This window comes from Myxocyprinus asiaticus, chromosome 38, assembly GCF_019703515.2.
Source record: "Myxocyprinus asiaticus isolate MX2 ecotype Aquarium Trade chromosome 38, UBuf_Myxa_2, whole genome shotgun sequence".
Taxonomy (NCBI): domain Eukaryota; kingdom Metazoa; phylum Chordata; class Actinopteri; order Cypriniformes; family Catostomidae; genus Myxocyprinus; species Myxocyprinus asiaticus.
Genome location: NC_059381.1, coordinates 23,064,145 through 23,088,075, shown reverse-complemented (window position 1 = coordinate 23,088,075; position 23,931 = coordinate 23,064,145). Strand labels below are relative to the sequence as shown.

The 23,931-nt window shown below is 37.8% G+C and overlaps 1 protein-coding gene across 5 annotated transcripts in view; it reads left to right on the top strand.

Moving 5' to 3' along the window:
* The first annotated feature begins 6,846 nt into the window (after window positions 1-6,846).
* The window catches only part of LOC127428483 (neurexin-2-like), a 574,215-nt gene continuing 557,130 nt past the window's right edge, over window positions 6,847-23,931 (top strand). For all 5 annotated transcript variants that reach the window (XM_051676890.1, XM_051676894.1, XM_051676891.1 and 2 more), the window contains exon 1: window positions 6,847-6,901. The gene's annotated coding sequence lies outside the window, so the exon portion shown is untranslated. The remainder of the gene's footprint in view (window positions 6,902-23,931) is intronic.

Genomic DNA, 23,931 nt, shown 5'->3' with positions numbered 1-23,931 from the left:
CATTGCACTTTTCCTAGTAGGAAGTTGTAAAATCTGACTTTCTGAATTGAATGGAACGCAGCACTATTTTTCAAAACTTGATCTGACACTGAATTCTCCAGCAGCCTAATTTACACTTAGAAAACTCCTGATGTTGCAATAACAATGCAAAAAGCACTTACCAATTTGCTTGGAGTGAAAATCAGTCCTCCTTTCCTGTTTAATAAATTAAGCAATCGCACGATCATGCAGAACATCTCAGGTTTGTATATCCATAAGGATCACTTTCTCAACGGCAATACCAGCAGTGATGACAGCCGTCTCTATTTGTTTGTAAATTAATTAAGAATGGAAAGCGGTTAAAACTACATAGGCAAAAAGGTGATTGAGAATGAAAGGATGAAAAATATTTATTTATTTAACATGTTAGCCCAGCAGAGAAGGCTTTGCTGGCCCTGAGAAATTGCCACTGGTACTGAATGACCAAGTTATCCCATCAATGGATTTTTTTTCTTCCCTGACAACATGGGCATATTCCAGGACGACAATGCCAAGATTCATCGGGCTCAAATTGTGAAAGAGTGGTTCAGGGAGCATAAGGAATAATTTTCACACATGAACTGGCCACCACAGAGTCCTGACCTTAACCCCATTGAAAGTCTTTGGGATGTGCTGGAGAACACCTTAAGGAGTGGTTCGACTCCCCCTTCATCAATACAAGATCTCGGCCAAAAATGAATGCGGAAATAAATGTTGTGACGTTGCATAAGGTTGTCGAAACAATGCCACGATGAATGCGTGCCTTAATCAAATCTAAAGGTGGTCCAACGAAATATTAGAGTATGCCACAATTTTTTTTTTTTTCAAGCAGTGTATACCAAATTGTAGTTAAAATACATTTATTTCATGATAAGTATAGTACAAATACATTAACATATCTATGTACTAATTAAAAGTACCATGTGATTGCACTTATTTCATGCTTTCTTCAAATGCACACAGAGAAAATGTAATCACTACAAATTAAATGATAAAGTAGTATTGCTTTTACAAATGCAATTAGGGAAGTATACATTGTTCAAATATAGTGTACTGGTTGTACAGTGTACAGTGTTAAAAGCAATTGTCAAAATAATGTTCTTCAAGCACAAAAAAATATTAGTAATATGACTTAGAAATATTGTATACTGTATACTGTATATTTTAAATGATGCCATGTCTGTTCTGAGAACTTTTAAGAGCGCGTATTTCATTTGCATTTCAACATATTTTTCATACTAACAGAGAACAACTCGGATGTCTTATAACAAGAGGTTACTAATGCTGGAAAATTATTAATTATTTTGAGTACTTTTTTTAATTGCACAATGCACAATCCTTAAAACACAAGAGTGATACTAAATTTACATGCGCAGCAATCACCGTGCCAGAACCAGTTTTAACGTTGGGGGCCCTCAAACAGGCTGGTTGTGACATCATCACAACAACATTAAGTAGTCAGTATGCAGATTGTGTTGTACATCCAATTTATACCAGACCAACTTCCAAAATTGTCAAAATCACGGTGATTAATTATTTATCTACATAAATATTAGTCAAAAACTGTCCCCTTACACAGTTCGAATGTTGACACAATCAGACTAAAAAGATTTAAATCTGCTTCTGCAGAGAGAGACTGGCTATGTGCTTGTCATTATTTTCAGTTCACACAAACCACTGCTCAAACATATGTATATATATACTTTAAAACAAAATGAAATGCTGTCTGTTAAGCCGTTGCTGATGATACTACTGGAACACTGAATTGGTTCAGCTATGGGATCTTGTGGATGGGTTCCTCCTATTTATGTATCTATTAAAGTCTCAATCATACAGTCTTTTGTTGTTTGTGTCTGCATTTAACAACTTTACACAAGTACAGTATGCCCTGTGTTTTATTCAGTTTTTAAAGCAGCATATTACATTCGATATTGTGACTTGAATAGGTAAGGGTTAAAGTAATTTCCACATCTCCAGTAATAGGGTACAAGGCAATATTTGTTCATTAACCTACTTTGTCTAGTGCTGCTTGTCTGCTCAATCTTATCTTACATTGAATTAAGGCAAATTTCCCTATTGAAAGAAGAATAAACACAAAACTGTTAATTTGCTTGTTAACATTGTGCAATCAGCATATGGTCATTCTACAACTATCACACAAGTCATATCATGTAAGTTATAACTACCTATGTAAACATCTGGACTTATAATATTGTATAATTGAGCATCTCCTTATAGTTCTACACGTGTCTACAAACAACACAGAATGGCAGTGACAACTAGCTAGCCAGCGCGCCCTCATACACTTTTATTAATTTCTTGCTAGCTGCAAGTTAGCCACTGTTGGCCAAGGGCCTTTGTAGATCAGTAATTAGATGGACCAAACAGATGTCTGCATTTTTTCACTTTTCTCTGTGCAAAGGGCAAAATGGTATGTTTACCTATTTTAATAAAATTTGTAGTTTATAATATGTAGTTTCCAGGAATATAGTGTAACATCTGTTGATGTTTCTGCTTGGGGACTTGCTATTTGCTGTTGTATGTTATGAAAAGGGGATATTCTTTAGTTACCCTGAGTGAGATTAGTGTTGCTTTCAGACAGGTGTGATCCTGTGTGAATCAGGAATAGTCTTAGTGCAATTCTTCAGTGTTTTCATTGTTGATTAAAAGTGGTTTAAGGCTCACTATGCTTGGTCCCCTACTTTCTTTCCAGTAATACCCACACTATAATACTTTTAATGCAAGCGCCAGAAGTACATATATTAATGCCAGTCGAAATTCAGTTGTGGTGTGGGCCAGCAGTATATTATCAGTATAACACTCATGTATGTCCAGGACTCTTACAGTGTAATGGAGTTGCAGTTGTAATGTCACCAAAATACATTATAAGTTCACAATGAGCCAATTCTGTGTATTTCAAAAATTAAATACAAGGGTAGATATTTAAAGTGTACTAAAGTATACTTGAAATAGTTCCATTTTAGCACAACCAAGTATACATAACACATCTTTAGTTGCACCACAGCACTGCTTTCAGCAAACTAAAGTGCATTAAGTACAAAATTAGTTGTTCCAATTTAGCAGACTTTAATTATATCCAATTTATAGCCTGCCATCAATACACTTTAGAATACCCACAAATAAAGTGTGCTTAAGTATATTATTTTTTCACTAGGGTATATATATATATATATATATATATATATATATATATATATATATATATATATATATATACATACCCAAGGTACGCTTTATAAAATCCCTGTGCTGCCTCTCAGATGCGAGCGGTCACGACTCTCCACCAGCCACCAGACCAAACCCAGTGTGTTCTCTTATCTGCAATGTTAGTTCTGAGAGCAGTAACTTCATGTGCAGTTTTGAAAGCACGACTAGTGTTCTGCCTTTAAAGCAGTCAGGTTTGTAGTCATGACCTGCCTGTTTTGTTGTATTTAGTATACTTATGTTTTTGTTAGAGTAGGTAGGTAAGTTTTTCTGTATTTTTATTTACATATTCCTAAGTTAATTATGTCTCTTTATTTTATTAGATTGTTTTGTTTGTTATTTCGGGCCAGGGGTCATCCTGAAGTCCTTTTCCCTGCTGCTTTTTAAATATCTGTCACAATAATAAATTATTCTTGAATTTATATGTCCTCTAATATTTGGGATGACGGCTGAGTGGGAGTTGTTCCCTTTACTTTTGTTGCGTCCTACCTCTAGGAGACGTAACAATATATACAGAGTAACTATTTGCACTAAGAGTATATATATATATATATATATATATAGGGTTGGGGAGTAACGAAATACATGTAACGGGATTACGTATATAAAATACAAAATATAAGTAACTGTATTCCACTACAGTTACAATTTAAATCATTGGTAATTAGAATAGAGTTACATTCAAAAAATATGTTGATTACTGAAGAGATTACTTTGCATTTTATTGTCATTTGTTTCATATAATATTTAGTCCTTTCAGATGGAAAATATTTATACATATAAATGATGTGATCCAAAGTGTATTTGAACAGCGGTGAAACACTTTCTTATGATGTGTTCCATTCATACGAGCAGACAGAGAAGTAAGTTTGAAGTAAGTTTAGAGCAGAAGAAATAGAAATAAACCTTGTGTAAATTGTCAGCTTTATGCTAAGCTAAAGTACTATTTCTAGCCATTTAACATGCACATGTTACCAGACACGATAATATTTATTTATCAAGAAAATTCACGTTAGATCATAATTTCTTTGATAAGAACTTTGATATTAGGGCAAAAATCATATTCTTGAATAATTTTTTTCTAATAATATTGTTTTCCTGTAAAAATATCTAAAAGTCTTTAAAACAAGATCAGTTTGATTGATCTTGTTTTAGAAACAACACTGCATAAGATATTTAGGTTTTTCAGAGAATGTATTTTTAACGTGTATTTTGTCTTACTGTACTGACAGAGTTTTTATAATCAAAACAAGTGAACAAATCTACCAGTGCTGAAGAAGTAATCTAAAGTATTTAGAATACGTTACTGACCTTGAGTAATCTAACTAAATACGTTACAAATTACATTTTACAGCATGTATTCTGTAATCTGTAGTGGAATACATTTCAAAAGTAACCCTCCCAACCCTGCGTGTATATATATATATACTGTATGCAATCTTGAGCTTTTATTTTGGCAGGAAACTAAAGGAAGGCCTTTAAAGTTTTTGTGTGTATTTAAATTGACAACTGCACTCCTAAACATGGTGCAATGCCCTTATATTTTCCTCGGTCTACAAAATCCTGGTGTCATGGAGTTACTTAAGATTTGTTTAGTAACTTGCGGTAGACAGACATATTTGGAATTAAGTAAATCTGAAGCACTTAAAATAACATGGTCAGCACTCATTGGTGAACTGTACGAACTGAACACTAAGCACATCTGTATCATTAGCCTCATGCGTGTTCTGAGTATGTGTAATACGCTACAGATAAAACAGAGCGGCACTTATAATACGGTACAACAAGCGGCTGCATATTTCAAAGCAAGCTTGAAAGTAAAACAGTGATTAGTCAGTGGTGAACTTCTGATGAGAGCAGCTAGGTCAGTTAAGGTGAAAATTTACTCCTAAAGAGCTTGTGATTTGGTCTGTCATCCGTAAACACAGCCCATAATGTGATAAGAATTTGCAACTTACCTGGCTGCTTTTTGCTAATTAGCTCACTAATATTGCAGACGGTTATTCTTAATTAACAGTGAGATGCAGAAACCATGATTGCAGTTCAAATACGATTAATTGTGCAGCCCTATTTTACAATATTAGTAAGGACATTTCATAGTTGCAATGGATTTTATGATTAAATATTTGCCTAACCCCAAACATAACCCTATCCCTAAACCTAACCTTCAGATAACATTTTTTAAAAATGGTCCTCACACACAAATCTGGACACACACACACACACACACACACACACACACACACACACACACACACAAGCTTACCCATATCCACAAACTTCCCGACCATTTGCATGTTTACTTTTGATGGAGCCTCTCATGCATAATGGCACTCCAGTTCAAAGTAGCACACAAGAAAGGAGAGAATGAAAAAAAAACTTTTTTTTTTTTTTAAAGAGAATAAGAAAGTTTCATCATTTCAATGATGCAAAAGCTCAATAAAAATGAGGTTAGACTAGAAACGGCAGCCATCTAGATTCTTTTCATAATGGGTAAGGTGCTGGGTGCACAGCGACCAATGCCAAGGCGCAAATTGAAGAGGTTGGCAGAACTTGGCACTTATTGGAATGTTCAAAAGCATAAATTCACTGTCAGAAATTAGACGAGAATGTCAAATGAAAGCATCCACTCACAATGTTTTGTAAGATGCTCCATACTGTTATTACAATGGACAACAGTTAATGTATCGTACCAATACACAGACTATAGAGGTCCAAGCTATAACCATTTGTGCTTATGGTTATTAGCAATTGCCCGAGGATAATACACAGGGGAATTAGAACAGATACCATTTAATCATAGTTGCTGTTGTTGGAGTATTTGGCTCATTACACAAAGCTTTGAATGCAAAGTCATTCGTCAAACATTAATGCGTTTAAAGCTGACACAAGCCTAATATTGTATAAATCGAGCACGGAACAGTAAAAACAGTCAAATCTACAAACGTTTTAATATTACAAGGAAATGTTTACCTTGTAAAACAGCTCGCAGCATTAACTAAGTGCATGAATCCATACGAAATTAATCTGAATTAAAGATAACGGGGGGGGACTCATTGTCTTACCTGCCCCTGAAACACTGTTAGTCGTGACACATTCAATCTTAAAAACTCTTCAATTAAAACTGATTCTCAATTAAACTGGGGCAAGCTCGCGCCTTTCTGCGAAAGTCGTCAGTCAAAAACTACTCTCTCTTGCTATATTTTGGTGACCGTTTATGATAAATGGATTAAGAGACAGTAGAAGGGTGGAGGAGAAGCAGTTTCTGGACACAGCCAGTGGTGGTCCTGATTTTGATAAAGTAAGTCACATTGAGGCAGCCGTGCCGCAGTTATACTGTCGTCGCCGGTGAGGCTGGAAGGCGAACTGCTCGCGCGGTATGATTGGTGAGGTGTTCCACTGACCGCGCCCTCATCTCGCGCCCATATCGGAAACGGGCGGGAGAGGCGCAGCTCCACAGTCTTGCTGTATCGCTTCATATACGGGCGTGCGGGTGGAGCTGCTTTACTCACACATTCACAGCAGTCGTCTATTCGCCAAGGGAAGGGAGGGCAAGCGCCGCATTTCATGTCTCTGGACTACACAAAAATACACGAACAATTTCCACTGAGAAGTGTGGATGTTTAAAAGCGCACTGACTTTGGCGAGGCTGAAACGGGTAAGAGCACTTCTCTATGTCTCTGCAGATGCTTTTGTCATCCAAAATGTTTGCTCAAATGCAGGTGATGTGCCAGACTCAGTAAAAGGACGCTGTAGACTCATAAGCGAAAATCTTATTGTTTATTATTCTTTAGCTATATTCCGTATTCCTGGTGGGTTTGAACACCTGCGTGCCAGAGGAGCGTTTCTGACGGGAACAGTGTGTATTGATTTGCCCCCAATCGAGTGTGCAGAACCATGTGCAGTTCTGAGAGAGCCATAAGAATAAAACAGCCTTTTGTTTGGATAAGGGCCTATTTTTCATCCTCCAAATGGGTAATACATAATCTGTTTATTTCCGTGGATCATTTTTCCGAGGGTACACACCCTGACCCTTAAAATAAGTTCACAAATGAAGGGGGCTTCATGTAAACACACGGTCCTAAAGGAATCGGGAATTGTTTTTTGACTTATGAAAATGACAGTCGAGGCCTGCAAGAGTGTTTGGAGAAGATTCAGCCCATTTTTATGCATCATTATTAACGACTAGAAGTTTAAGGAGATCAAGTAATAACATAAAATATATTGTCAGTGTAAGTCAAATTAAATGTATTATCTTGCATTAAGTTATTCCCATGCTTAAGGACCTATACATTGGCACCATGTTAATGTACAGTATAACAAACATAAAATACATTTAAAGAATGCAACCATCAGAATAATTTTTTTCTTCTATAATGCCCTCTTGAACATCTGTTGTCTTATCTACTGCAACCCTCTATTAGCTCCATCACCAGCTATTCTGTGGCAGGGCAGCCGGTGCTGAAGAACTGGGGACAGCATGATTGTGTGCTGGTGTCAGATAAGTCTCTCCTGGCTGTGGTATTCTCACGTTGGATGAGAATCATTGATGTAATTAAATTCATTGTTTATTATTAGTATATGATTAACAGCACTAATTGCATATGAGTCCCTTACGTGGGTAACTGCTGAGGTGAATCACTCAAATAGCGCTTTGATAAACATAGGCAATATTCAAACTTGACCGGTGTTTGTAAAGTTTATGACTGAGACTTGCTCAAAACAAACTTTGCTTCCCCGGTTTATCAAATCGACAGGAACGCCATTCTTGGAAGGTTTGAGCGATCAATATCACATAATAGGTGCTGTCTGTCAGCATAATAGGCTAGGATTGACGGTTGGATGCAAACATTTGCTAGGCTATAAAAGTGTGAACGAGGGATGCAGATGTTTTCTCTCTGTGTATGAAGACCATTAAATGATTCCTAGCCATTGTGAATATGGGTCAGTAATGGAAAGCACTGCTTTGAACATGCTACGCGGTCTGTGCTGTTTCCTGCTTTGTAGTGATAAACCATGAAAGTTTCATGAGCATTCTTAAAATGCCACTACATTTAAAAATAAATAAATAAAATTCTTTTTGTATTCAAGCACCATCGATTATTAATTCGGCTATGCAGCAGCATGGATGTCAAAACAACATCACAACCCATCACTAGGAGCTTGACCTACCTTTCCATCAGGGTAGCACTGGGAAAAGCAGGGGATTTTCTAAGGGGACATGCACCGGCAAGGCTCGCATATGTTTTTTTTCCACGGCTCATCGTATTCATCCATTGCTGGAACAAGGTGGATGTCACCCTGCAACACTGATTTGAAATCAGTTTTGCAATTGCTGTCATGGTTGTGCGGTTCGGATTTGGCCAGGGATAGGCCGGTCCCACTTCAAGGAAATGAGAGGTGAGCAGAAGGGGGGAATAGCATTATCAATAGCTTCCCATGAGTGTTAGGCCTGGAACTAAATCTCATCTCACCAGCTGATAAGAAGTATCGCTGGCCGTCTTTGGGGACAGAGCTACTGAGAAAAGGGGGGAGGCTGGTGGTTTTCCTGATGCACAGGTGGTTTTTGTTTTTTTCCCCTTACTGTAAATTGAAAGGTTTAGTGGCTGGTTTGTTAGAGTGTGCTTCTTTGTTCTTCATCCTTCTGTGCTGTCCTTTGGCATCTGTGCATGACCAAGTGTTGTAGGGGGAATGCCACAATGTGCAATATGGAGACGGGATTGAATTGCCCAGTGCAAAGCCTGCACAATGACCCCAAATTTGGGTTACTGAGAAGTTGTCTAATTATTTGTGTGGTGCTCATTTATTTACTCTTTGCAATTAACTTGTTGATAATTAGGTTACTTGAAAGAGCCAACCTACTGATCTACTATTTAAACTTAATATTATTATTCTTCTGAGACTAAAATTTCTAACACTGACTCCTCCTAGAGCTTTCGGACTGATCTCGAATAGTGTGCTATATCTTTTCTATGGTTTTCTCACAGCGGACGATCAAAAATCGGAAAAATCCCATTCACTTACATTGATGGAATGTACAGATGAGCCAAGACATTCAAACTCCAACTGTCAAAATTCCAATTTGAGGCACCAACAGAAGGCTTTTAACATGCTTCAGGCTGCTCTTCTATCAAATCTCTATTTCTGTCTGTCTGTCTATCTATCTGTCTATCCAGGGCTCCAGACTGCGACTAAAATGGTCTCAAATGTGACCAAAAATAATTAATTGCGACAATAATTTAAAATCTAGCCGCCACTGGCGACAGTCTTATGTGCGTTCATATGTGATTTCGTCAGATATCATCTTTTGAGTTGAGTATATTTGTAGAATGCGAACCACCAGTGTGTCACGCGCCACTTTTCACCCATTCTGTTTCTGACCAGCTCGCTGCACCGCACGCAACAACAGATGAAGCGCAAGAGAGTCGTGACCAAATGACTCTTGAACTGGATCTTTTTCATGAATCACCCGAAAAGAACTGAGGGTTTGAACTCAGGAGCTCAGGTTAATAGTTTGAATCAGATTCACTTTCTCAGCAAATCAGCCATCAGTGAGCTCACAACTGGGAGTTCAGACATTTCAAAATAAGAGTCCCATGTGTATTTCAGGCTTCCTTATAAAAGTCCCGTATTGTGTACCACTTTTTCTTCTGGTAATTATTGATTGGGATTGGAGTAACACAGTAAACTGCATCTGGGATTTCATTCAATTTGCTCTCTTATAGTCTCTGAGTCTGGGGCCATCCGTTAACAGTAAAGAAAGACAAAAAGGCAATATTTTAAAACTAATATAATATATATATATATATATATACATATACACACACACACACACACACAAGTAGTATTCACAGCGCTGTGTATAATCAAGCTTTTGACACTTAGGACAATTGAGGGACTTGTGAGAGACACCTCTCACAAATCTGTGATTTGGCTTCTAAAAACAGCCATTTGGCTCCTTAATGTTTCAGTTTAGGGGCCAATGGCTCCTAAGTCATTTTTTTAGTCTGCAGCCCTGCTGTATGTCTATCTGTCTGTCTGTCTGTCTGTCGTCATTTAGTGCACTCTAGCAACCAAAATCCATTGACTTACATTAAAATTAGCTTAGATGGATATCTCCGGATCAAAACATCGTTGAGACTTCTGGGTTAGCTCATATGACTCAAGCTAGCAAGGAGCCTTTTGAGTATCACCTTGGTAACTTCCTAGCAACCAGATGGGGTTCCCTAGCAACCAAGTAACAAATCACATATCTCTGCACCAGAATATCGAAGAGATTTCCAGTTTTGTTCATTTGACTCAGGGAAACAAGGAGCCTTTTGAGTATCACTCTGGTAACTGCCTAGCAACCAGATGGAATAACCCTAGCAACCAAGTAGCAAAACACATATCTCTGCAGCAGAACGTCATATAAACTTCTGGGTTGGCTCATTTGTCTCAGGCTAGCAAGGAGCCTTATTAGTATCACCCTGGTAACTGCCTAGCAACCAAATGGGATCATCCTAGCAAACAAGTAGTCTGTCTATCGATCAATCTATCTATCTTAAACTTTCAGGCCAGGCTTTTTCAAACCAACCTAAAGTTTGTCCACAAACCTTTTTATCTAGTTCATCATAACATTGCTTTGTGTTGACTATTATTATGTTCATACTGGGTGTTAATTAGGCTTTCTAGCTCTATAAAGATCTATAGTTTTATTTATTTAATTACTGTAGCAATGCTAGATTAACACAAAATAATATAAAAACAGGCAGTATGACATGTCTGTAGCAAATACTGTTTAAATATAGCGGAGACTGGGGACAGTTGTCACACTTTTTACTCCAGTGAATATTTCACAGTGTAGGTTTATGTTTGAAAGCTAATTTCTGCATAGCCACATACCTTGAAGTCTTGGCTTTGGAAAAGCTATTGAACATTTTCACCTTTCTTGCCACAGATCATTGAACACACAGCGGGGCATATTGTACCCCACTTTATAGGGTAAGTTGTCACAATGGAACATGCCACTAAACCAGTGTCATAGATTTCATGTGAACTTTGGGGGGATATGGGAGAACTTGTCCCTACCACCACCATGACCAAAACAAAATCTACGTCTCTCTTTAAATTTACACCTGGATTAAACAGCCTATTATAGGCTTTTCTTCAGAATTTAAAAAGTAAAACTATTAAGCTGGAAAAGACACCGCACAAAAATATCACAACATTGTTCTGGCCAACAAGTTTTTTAAGTGATGAATTGTATACATTTATGACATTTAAAACATGTGACAACCTGACTTTCATGAAAAGTACTTTTGTCCTAAGAACACAAACCTTTAGGTAAAAAACTCCTTTCGTATTATAGTTGACCCTTGCCTGAATGTATGCCAGTGCGGTTTGATTATGTTCCCTTGTTTGCCTAACACCCTGTCTACACCGGATGCAAGTGGTGCGTCGCGTTGAGTAAAAAGCAATAGAACCCATTATAATCAATGATGCTGTCTACACTGGAAGCATCTGTTGCAGTGAGTTGCGGTGCGTCATGTCACGTAAGAGACTATTTTATTTAATAGTAAAGACAGTAAAAGGGTGACCCGTTCCATTTTGCGCTGCACGTTCTGGCGCTACTACTGCCGACAACACAAATAAACGGTTTAGAACATTAGTGTCGACGCGTCCAGTGTAGACAGCCTTGGGTTAAGACATGCCCAGTGTAGACAGGGTGTAAGTTATAAAAAAAATACGATGATATTGAAAATTTACTTTGGAGGGTAGAATTTACAAAAATGATTCTAATTTAAGAGGGTTTTTAAAATGGGTATTTGAAACCAACACACAAAACATCTGCTATAGAGAAAACACATTTTCGGAATTGCACTTTTGACTCCAAATCTTATAGTTAGTGAGATATAGCCCATGTGACAACTAGCCCTGGTCTTCCCTTTAAAGCTGTTCAGCCATGATGTCAATTTGTAGGTGGACACGGAAGTTTAATATGTTTCCACGGATTTTCCTATGGGTTTTTTTTATGGGGTTTTTGAACTTTTGTGTAAAATAAGATCTGTGGTAAACATTACTTGACGATATGTGGATGCCGTGTTGGCTTAAAAAAAAATTGTTATTCAATACGGCTTAAAAATTCACATTTGAGGTATGAAAGTGTGTAATTTATGTTGTAGAACAAAGCATCAACGTACCGTCAAGTAATGTTTACCACAGACCTTATTTTACACAAGTTAAAAAACCCCATTATAAAAACCCATAGGAAAATACAGATGGATTCTTTGGACTACAACCCAAACAGCTCTATATATTGTGCATATAAAGTCATCTTTTATAATGTTGTTGTAGACTAACATTATTATTTTTACTTCCTAATAGCATGTGACACAAAAAACCATCACATCACAGTCACATCCACTGACACAAGGACACATACTAAAAAGAGCTGAGAAAGTATCAAGCCTTGACTCCACTTGCTTTCTGACTCACTTGCCAGACTTATGCTATTTGGCTGTCTCACTTTTCAGCACTACTTGCAAGGACAGATCCTTGATGTGCAATCCATGTACAGAGGGTTCTGTCTCCCTCTTGGTGTGGACGGCTGTCTATTGATGCGGCGGAGGGTGAAGGCATGATCCAACCTGAGGGAGGCCTAAACATCCACAGCTCAGCTTCAGAGCACTTTACTGATGTCTGAGAAGAAAACAGCATGCCTGGTGCTGCTGCTGGCACTCTGTCGGGTGGAGCTCACACATTTGTTCTTGTCCTGTGTTCTGCAGTATTCATTATGAAAGAATGGCACCAAGGAACAGCCCTTGTGCTGAAGAGAGTCACATGACTGCGTCTGTGAGCTCATAGCAGTAATTGGTTGCGTCTTTTAAATCACTAGGGGGTCTAGAAATCAGCCCAGACGCTTGTTCAGACACTGTGTATGTACAGTTTTCTCTTATGCTGAAGCAAAGTGGCGTACCAGCAAGAGGAAGGAGTATGGATGTAGGTGTTGATGTGGCCGGATGCTGCTGCAGATGTTACACGCGTGCGCGCGCACACACACACACACACACACACACACACACACACACACGCACTTTTCCACCTGTCGTGACCCCTCTCTCAAGGTCCAAGGTCACGCATGCACAGTTCTTACACACTCAAACACACTGTGTCTCTTAAGGCAGTGCATGGCCTGGAGTAGCGGGCAGCTTTTAATCTAGGCTGACGCATGACTCAGTCCCCATGCCAGCCCAAGCAAAAAAAAAAAAAAAAAAACCCCTAGGGATCACTTCTCCGGATGATGATAAGTTGGGCAAAAGGTCACAGCTGAGATCCTCGTCTCTGTTTCCACCTTCAGGGAAGATTTTTTTTTTTTTTTAAACCCTCATTTCCATTTCGCTCACTGGCTTCGGATGAACTTTTCTTTCTGACCCAAATGAATTGTTAATGGACCTGAGGTTATTGAAACACACTGAAACACTGTGCACATTTGCGATGGTGTGAAACTAATGATTAAGGCCGCTTAGGCACTTATCATTAGAAGAGTTCTAGGTCAGACTTGCTAGTCAGCCAGGCAGCCTGTAAAGCTGCAGATTACATTGTGTTGCTTGAACTGCAGTACTCAACATAAGCAGCGCAGCCCACGACACATGCTATTACGCTGCACTGTGGACACAAGCATGGCTGGTTTTGGTATGAATCCCTTATTTATTTTGAGACAGTCCAGGGGAATAGAGTTGGACGGGATCCAGAGTGATGCAGAAATCAGATAATTAAAGGAGCCCACTGCTTTTTCAGAATGTTTTGAGAGTAGGTAGAATGGGTAGCAGCAACAGATAGGGTAGGTAATTACCTGGCATTACAGAGTGGGAGAAGGTGCCAGATGCCAGAGCGAGTAGGAGGAGGGGTGGGCAGATGCGAGCAGAGTAAATGCTTCACTCTGTGTGCGACCTGGCATTCCTGTTGTCTTATAAACGGAGCACAAGGTCACATGACCTGCCTTGCTATTTATTTTACCCCTTCCACTGTAGCCGTGCCCTGTTTACCCTCTGTTTACACTATATTTGCATAGATACATAGCAGATGGCTTTAAGCTGGTCAGGTTTTCTTAGTTTTGCATATTGTATGTATTTTCGACATTATAGCCCATATTCTGCAAGAAAGTCCTTCACTGTACCAAAGCCAGGTTGATATACACAGACACACAATCAAAATTGTGCTCCTGTAGTATTGCATAGGGATACACCGATACAAAATTTGTGTGCCGAATCCGATACAGATATCTGATTATTTAGAACAGCATCTGCCAATACAGATACCAATAGTTTGGTGGTTCTGCTTTTTAAGCTACCTTGTTTCAAATCGCTGATAATTAATTACACAACTTCAAAATAAATTTAAATAATAGTCTCTGCATGTTTTCCATATTTCAGAGTAACTGGTCTCAGATATAAACAAAACACTGTTACAAAAAGCACATTATTAACTCACATAAGGTGAATTCTGAATAATGAAGCTTGTTCCTTTTTAGTTGAAGCAGCATCTGCTTTAAATTTAACAGACTTGTCATATTCCTAGCTGTGTCGAGCTTTAAGGTGATTCAAATTAATTGTGTTAAAAGTTTTAATGGTAGATTCACCTCATGCAATTCTAGCAGTGCAAAGCTTACAAGTTGCAACTCTGCGTTCACTGTCTCTCAATGGACTTTATACATGGCACTTAGACTATGTATTTAATGGAAAATCTGAGGGCGATAGTTAGTCTCCGGTATCATATTCGGCCATAGCGAAAGTGTCGAGAGTGGCAGAAAACTACTCCTCCTCCTTTTTTTTTTTTCTTTTTTTATAAAATAAAATGATTGATTACAACAAATGTGATATTATTTAGTAAAAGTATAAAAATTATCTCCGTAATGAGCTCCAAGAAGTTTAAATACATACAATCTGAAGCTTGCAGAATGGCATAGCATTGCTGTTGAGTTGTGTGAGCCTTTCTCTGTGTGCAAAGTGTTTTAATTACATTTGCACTGAGCGATTGGACAGCCATTTAAAAGTGAGGAATACAACAATGGATGCGGTTCATGTTAAGAATACAAACACCGGAAGATGAAGTTAGGGAGACAGTCTATTGCTCAGCTAAGGTTTTCATGCCATCTGCAGGGTGACAAAACATCCCCGAAAACACTAGTACTTTTTTTAATAATAAAAAAGTTATTAAATATCTAAATACTATTATTATTTATTAAATAGGGGGAAAATGCCCAGTCAAATTATGTCATATTACGAGGGTGTTGCAGCACCATGATTTATCTTGAGATTAATATTTATAGTAATGAAAACATATAATTATATCGAATAGCTCATTACAAATTAGACAATCACGGTGGTACACTGAAATATTTTGTATTTATATTTTTGAAGTATATAGAGCGGAAAAATTTGTGAGTATGTTAGTTTAAGCCTGAAGCTGAAAATATGAAGTACATTCTACATTTATACTCGATTCACAAATGTAAAAATTAATTCTCTACCTTATATGTAAATATTATTTATGATTGTTTGTTTATTTCTACAATGCGTCATCATGTATCAATCCTTAAGTAGAAAACCTTGCCATATTTATTTGCTAATTTGAGTAAATTTCACAGGGATATAAAGTACATTTTACTTAACTTTTCGAAGCTCAATCCACGCATCTTATCATGTGGCTTGTTGAGCACATTACTGCGGAGACATAGCACGTGTGGAGGCTTCTCCGCGGCATCCACGCACAACTCGCCACACGCCCCACTGAGAGCGAGAACCACATTATAGCGACCACGAGGAGGTTACCCCATGTGACTCTGCCCTCCCTAGCAACCGGGCCAATTTGGTTGTTTAGGAGACCTGGCTGGAGTCACTCAGCACACCCTGGATTCGAACTTGCGACTCCAGGTGTGGTAGTCAGCGTCTTGACTCGCTGAGCTACCCAGGCCCCCAAGCTGCAACAGTACTGATTTTTAATTTCCCCCTAGTTAAAGCCTGAGCATACACATAAGCACCTCCTGAAGAAAAAAACTGACAACTTCAAAAGAGTTGATTGATTAGGCCTAATACATTTTTATTTGTATAAACTGTAGTATAACACCACAATATTCATGATTAAATGACAGTGATGATACACTTAAGTTAACTTATAAATATTCATACATAATCATGGGGAGAGCCCTGCCGAAGCACATGACAAATCTCTCAGAAACGGGACGCAATTTTTATTAACATAAATGACGTTATATTGTATATTAAAGTTATATTGAAAGTGAAAATTATCATGAAAATGATCTTATACAGATGGTATGGTTAGAGTAAGGGTCACTGTGTTTGGAAATACAGTATCGTTCACTCCCGCATTTGATGTGAAGTCAGAGCATCGGGTCAATGATGTGACGCCTGTGATAATTTTCGTTAAGCAGGGTTAGGGTTAAGCCTACACAATAAAGCAAGACACCTTGATTTCAAACTTGGACCTTTTTCATTTATTTTAACTAAAAATTCAAATGAAACTGGAAAAAATTAAGTGCAATTAAAATGTGTGTTGTTCAACTTTTTGAGAGATGGCTTAACAGTTGTGAAGGGCAACATCTCTCTGGCAAAGAACCTACTTCATCTGTGCATTCTCTACCAGTCGGGTATTTCATTGTCCGGGAAAATACAATATGTGTGTGAATAAATTTGTTTTGTTCCCTACTTCACTATATATATATATATATATATATATATATATATATATATATATATATATATATATATTAGCAATATCCAATTACATCGGCAACACCCGGGCTGAGGGATCGGTGAATATTCTTGATTTAGTGACTTTGCTTTGAAAATTAATTTATTTAAAAAATGAAAAACTTAAATCAAATACATTGCTAAATTCAAATTGCACTCCAAACAATATGAAAAAGCAATTAAAATAATGAAGTGATCGAATAAATAATATATAAGTAACCACCTTTCCATTTACCGTCAGGCAAGTATCCGTCTAAACATGCAGGTGGAAAATTACTTGCACAAATGAAGACATAAAAACAATGATAAATGTAAAAATAATAATTATAATGATGATAATAAACATGGAAATATAAATCATGGTTCAAGATGAATGTGTTTTTGTATTATTTTATGTTTAAATCACAGATGTATAGAACTGCTCTGTGGAAATAAAGCGAACTGAACTCAAAGCACCTCCTGAGCTGAGTTGTCTGAGGTCATTTGCAGCACTCATAGATGATACTGTTCTTAAAGACAGAAACAAAGAAAGAGTGAGAACCTTTTACATGCATGCCTCCGAACAAACGCAAATACGGCTTTTCTGTCATCTGTTCTTAATAATATAATACATTGTGTTTCTTCAAACGTGTGCCTGTGTGTCTATGGGCAAATTCTTTGTAATATTAATTTGATAATAATAATAGCCTAAATAATAATAATTTGAATACATTAATGGGAAAATTAGCCAAATATCGTCTTGACATCGTCAAAGGCATCAGCTGTTGGCGATCACTCTGACCATCGCCGATCCCCGAGATCATCGTCTGTCGGCACAACCCTAATGTGCATTTCACTCTATAAATTAACAAAATGTTCAGACAGTCTCTTTGCTGTTTTTTCCAACACAATCAGAAGCATTACTGTAGCTGTGGCTCGCTTCGTGCGTGCACTTGTAAAATTTATATTTTAAAGGCTCATTAATACGGTTTAGTATTTCTCTATAATGTAGAACAGTGTTAGCAATGTTACTTATAACATTCTTTCACAGCCCTGGAACTCAAATTTTTTTTGATGCCCCCCAATATATACATATTTAAGTAATTAAATTAATATCATAAACGTGTGACAACTAGTCGACTAATGGCTTAAACTAACACCTACTAGTTGACTAGGAAAATCTTTGGTTGGGGGCAGCCCTAAAGTACATACAGTTGAAGTCAGAAGTTTACATACACTTAGGTTGAAGCCATTAAAACTCATTTTTTTAACCACCCCACAGATTTCAACTATAGTTTTGGCAAGTCGTTTAGGACATTTACTTTGTGCACGACACAAGTAATTTTTCCAACAATTGTTTAGAGACAGATTGTTTCACTTTTAATTGACTATATCACAATTCCAGTGGGTCAGAAGTTTACATACACTAAGTTAACTGTGCCTTTATGCAGCTTGGAAAATTCCAGAAAATAATGTTAAGCCTTTATGCAATTAGCTTCTGATAGGCTAATTGGAGTCAACTGGAGGTGTACCTGTGGATGTATTTTAAGGCCTACCTTCAAACTCAATGCCTCTTTGCTTGACATCATGGGAAAATCAAAAGAAATCAGCCAAGACCTCAGAAAAAAAATTGTGGACCTCCACAAGTCTGGTTCATCCTTGGGAGCAATTTAAAAAGGCCTCAAGGTACCACGTTCATCTGTACAAACAATAGTACACAAGTATAAACACCATGGGACCATGCAGCCATCATAGACGCTTTCTGCCTCCTAGAGATGAATGTAGTTTGGTGCGAAAAGTGCAAATCAATCCCAGAAAAACATCAAAGACCTTGTGAAGATGCTGGAAAAAACAGGTAGATGAGTATCTATATTCACAGTAAAATGAGTCCTATATCGACATAACCTGAAAGGCTGCTCTGCAAGGAAGAAGCGACTGCTCCAAAACCGCAATAAAAAAAGCCAGACTACAGTTTGCAAGTGCACATGGGGACACAGATCTTACTTTGGCTATAATGACTACAGTTATGTTTAGAGGAAAAAAGGTGAGGCTTGCAAGCCGAAGAACACCATCCCAACCGTGACGCATGGGGGTGGCAGCATCAGGTTGTGGGGGTGCTTTTATTATTCTGACATTTCACATTCTTAAAATAAAGTAGTGATCCTAACTGACCTAAGACAGGGAATGTTTTCTACGATTAAATGTCAGGAATTTTGAAAAACTGAGTTCAAATGTATTTGGTTAAGGTGTATGTAAACTTCTGACTTCATTTTGGACTAGGCCAGTTGACCAGTCAGAGCAGACTGGGCTTTTCAGAAATGGGGGGCTTTAAAGAGACAGGACCTAAATCAGAGCATTTGAGCTAGAGGATGAAAGTAAGTTTAGCAGAAATGTACTGTATGAGAATTTTTTTTTTTTTTTTTTAACATTAAAGCACGTAAACATATTCTAGTAGACCCCCAAAATAAAATCATGAACCTTTAAATGATGCTGTGTTGCACACTGGTCTATTATTGTAGTAACACGATGGCATGTAACAACAAAACAAACCGTGACTGGTCGTTTACATGTCTCAGTCGCTTCACATGCAAGCAGGCGATTCTCAGTGCCCTCAAGAAACAAATCGGCCAAAGGGGAAAATGTATCCGCCAATGCCGATAATTTATCGGCTGATTTATCAGCCTCGGCGATATATCGGTCGACCACTATTTAAAAGCACTCAAAAAGTTTTTGAACTTTAATGTTTTCATATTTGGCATAATTCCATAACTGTTCTGTATTGTTGAGCAAAACCCTAATGCATTTTCATTATTTTTTTCTTCAGAATACATAAATAACTGTTATCTTAGGATGATTGTTTTTTGAAACCCCATGTGTTGCAACAAACAAAAGGCCATTTTGAGACATTATTTTTGAACAGTGTTTAAGGACCAGAAATGACATCATACTGAAGCATACAAAGGACCCCTGCATACATGTTAAAGGCCATTATCACTTTTTAATATTTGGAAAATAATCACCTTTTAAACTGCTGGTGTTTTGTTGCCAAAATTGATCATCATGTGGTATGACCTCAAAAAGATACAGAAAATTGTGTTTCATCAAAAAATCTATAATTTGATTATAAAGTTCATAATGGCCTTGTGTGGGAATAATGGCTGTTTTGCTGAAGTGGCCAATTCTTTTGCCTGTAAATTTGACTGAATTAGAAAAACATCATCTGGTGCGACCAAATGTCATGTTTTGGCCATTGCTGAACAATGTCCATGATGGAAGTATGTCCTGGTTTTCAACTTTCTATACTTCCACATCTAACTCAAAGTTATATTCAGTATATTCATTTTGGTTCATTTATTAATTCATTCATTTTTTTTGTCATTGTTATTATTTATCTGGCTTGGAGTCTATTGCCTTTTTTCCACCATTGGGCCGAACGGTTCCGAGCACGGTACGGAACGGTTACAGTAGCATTTCCACTTGAGCACGGTTCAGCATGGAAAGATTATAAACCGCTCTTGGCCCGTAATTCTCAGCACGGTTAGCTAAATTTTCTCAGCCAACACGGTTATATGGCTTTAGTACGCGGTGACTCACTATTGTCAATTTACCAACGCCAAGGTAACTTATGGTGCTTTTAGTTGTTTCTAGCTTGTCAAGTTTGCTAATATTTTACAGAAGTTAATAAAAAAATTGTGCATGTTTAGTGTATTGTCATTATTTTATGATTATGGTTTTACTAGTATTGTAGCATACATTCATTTTTTTTTTACACTGCTTTTTCGTCAGGGAAGCAGATTACAAGCTCACAAAACTCAAAATACATCAATACATTCTCATACTATTTTAATATAACACTTCTATTTTAGTAATAAATGCTTTTTTAGCTAGTCTGGGAAATTTTACCTTTCTGCATGTTCATGTCCGGTGGCATACATGAGCCCTCATGATGACAAACCTCTTGCCTTTTTCTCTTGGCTTTCCTTTTAGCGACATGGGCCATGTCTTTTCTGTGTATCAGAGTTAAACCAGGGTAAAAAAGCAGTCCTAAAAACTGGAATATGCAATCATCCTCCATAGAGCACTCGCTCCAGTGTTTACCTCTCAGGCCGTCGCCACAGACGGATCTGTTACGTACATTCTCCTGATTTCACCGAACAACAGTTGAAAAGAAACTGTAACCACGCCAACTGGCCCAGATCGGCACAGAACAGTACGGTTTTGCGATGAGAACTGTTCGGCCCGATGGTGGAAAAGCGGCTTATGACAACCCCTAGAACTGTTTGTAGGAAAATTATGAAATTTTGCAGACTGATAGGGGAGGCTTTGAAATGTACCCAGACCAAGTATGGAGTGTGTCACTTAAACTTTATAATGGCACCAACAGGTCAAGGTTCTATTTTTCTTTTGCCTAGAACTTTTGGACCGTATGTTTAGAAATATAATAACTTATTCTCTGATTTCACTACTAATAACTAGGGCTGTGCCAATACTATCAAATATCATTATATCACGATACTTTTCCTCACGATATTGTATCGATACTTAAGACCACTGCATCAATATTTTTATTCAATTATTTGTGTATTCATATAATGTCCAGCAGTTCAATAATGACTCAGGTTGTCTAAATAAGTGCAAATTCATAGCTGTGTTTTTCAGTGCAGTCAGAAATACTTTTATGAGGCGCTAGAGAGACTGAAACTGAGCTTGTTTCTCTCGGACACGCTGGTTCTCTCTCAAGTGTTTGGCAGTAGGGCCGTGCAAAAATATAGATTTTTCGACTGACCGTGATCTTCATTTGAGTATATAGATTCTTAGAATCCCAGAACCAATCTTTTACTCTATGCGCAGCCATTTAAAATGAGAGTATATCACTCGCATACTTGACTTAAAATGTGTGTAATTAGCCACTGCCTGGTAATATTTCAGATTTCACTCACCAGTTCAGCACCGAGTTCAGCATCCTTACACTGCGTGTTGAGAGTAAATGTTTGGTTTGCCTTGTACTGTGTCCAAAGATGAGATCCACATAATCCATTTGTCATTGATAATGTCTCCATCTTTGGTCTTTAGAGTTAGATGGTAATTAAATTGATTCTAATTTTACATGGAACTGGTACTGTAAACAAGCCTGTGGTTTGAGAAATGCCTCCATTGCCTAACTCTTAAGGCGGTTGCAAACCGGACGAGAAGCGCCACGTCACAGCTAGGACATGGCACAGGTATCAAACACAGGGCACGTCGATTCGGTTCACGTGGCAGACAGTACACACAAAAGTTACCAAGGTTTTTCCCTTCTTAAAGAATGAACAAAGCTAGAGTAAATAATAAATGTCCGTTTGATAATGATTTGGGTCTAAATTAATGGAAAATAGTCGAATTGCGCTCCGTGGCGTGGCAGAAATTTGAACAGCCTCTGGAGTTGTAGGTCGCACACCGGATGCGTCTGGCGGACGACATGGTGATTTTGTTTGTTTGTTTTGTACGTACACTGCTGCAACCACTTGCCTTCTGTCGGCGGCGGTGTGCGTACATTCATAGAAAACAATTGTTTTGAATTTTAAAACGCACCATGTCGCCCGCCAGACACATCTGGTGTGCGACCCTATTTATTCTCACAGTTGATCAACCTTCAACTTACAGATAGTTCGCCCAAAAATTTTAATTGTCATTATTATCTCATCCTCATGTCATTCCAAAGCCATATGACTTTCTTCCATGGAACACAAAAGGAGATATTTTTAAGAAATGTTGCAGTTCCTGATTTCCATACAATTGCAGTTGATAGTGACACACTTTAAAGCTTAAATAAGCATCCAAAAGTGTCATAAAAGTAGTCCATGTGACTTGTGCATCATATTCTTTATTTGTTCAGGTCTTGAAAAAGGTCTTAAAAAGTCTTGCATTTGATTTGAAAAACTCTGCAGCAACTTTTAACTGACATTTAACCTCATACAGTCTTGTCATCATTTGGTGCAACCATACATCATTTGGTGTAACCAAATATGGCAGTAAAAATATTACGTTAAAAATGTAATATTTTATTTCTGTTTCTGAAAGATTAATCACTGATAAAATGTGCTAATGTGGACCATTTTGTTATACTTTTTCTTTAAATTTTATGGGCTTTAAATTTTGCAAACACCCGAGAGACTGCTCTTAAAGTCGGCATGAAATGAAATTAAAATTGTGATATTGTGACGTATTTCTGAGATAAATGTCTTATCGAACAAGGAAAAGTAAAGGGCGGGGACTTGATTTTATCCAGTGGTTGATGATCGGATTATGAAAAGTGGGTGTTGGAATAGAGGCAGATCTGAATGCGAGTTTGCAGTCGAGACACACACATCCTTTACACTGTGCTGCTCGTGCCAGAGCCAGGGAAACTGAAGCAATCTCAATATTGGCCCGCTTTTCCACTGACTTGAGAACTGAACGATGATCAAACTGGCAACATTAATACATAATCAGTCCACAAATGCACACAGCATAGTCTTTGCTTACGATGAGGCTGGAGCCGTTGTGCAAGTCCAATGAAGATTAATGATAAACAAGCGAGTTAAAGATCACAATATTTGGTTTTGAATCACTATATACTAAATATGAAGAATAAAGAACACTTGGCCTACTTGTGCTTTACATCCCAAGATACCTCCAAAAGATGCCTGCATTAAATAATATGAATAAACCCCGGCTACTTTTTCAGTATCCTACTTGGTGTCCACTCTGTAGTGATCACCTCTGGAAATATTCAGGCGTGAAATGACTCGCACACACAGCCGCAAATTTGCTGTTATTCCTCCACCTTCTAAATTATAATTAAAGTCAGCGGGCCCATAATCAAGGTAGTTTGATGTAGGGAACAGGGTTTTGGGAGGGAAACAGCTGAAAATACTCCATTTCTGCATTAACTGCTTTGACACCAGGTTTGTATACATGACAGGCTGAAGGGGCGGGG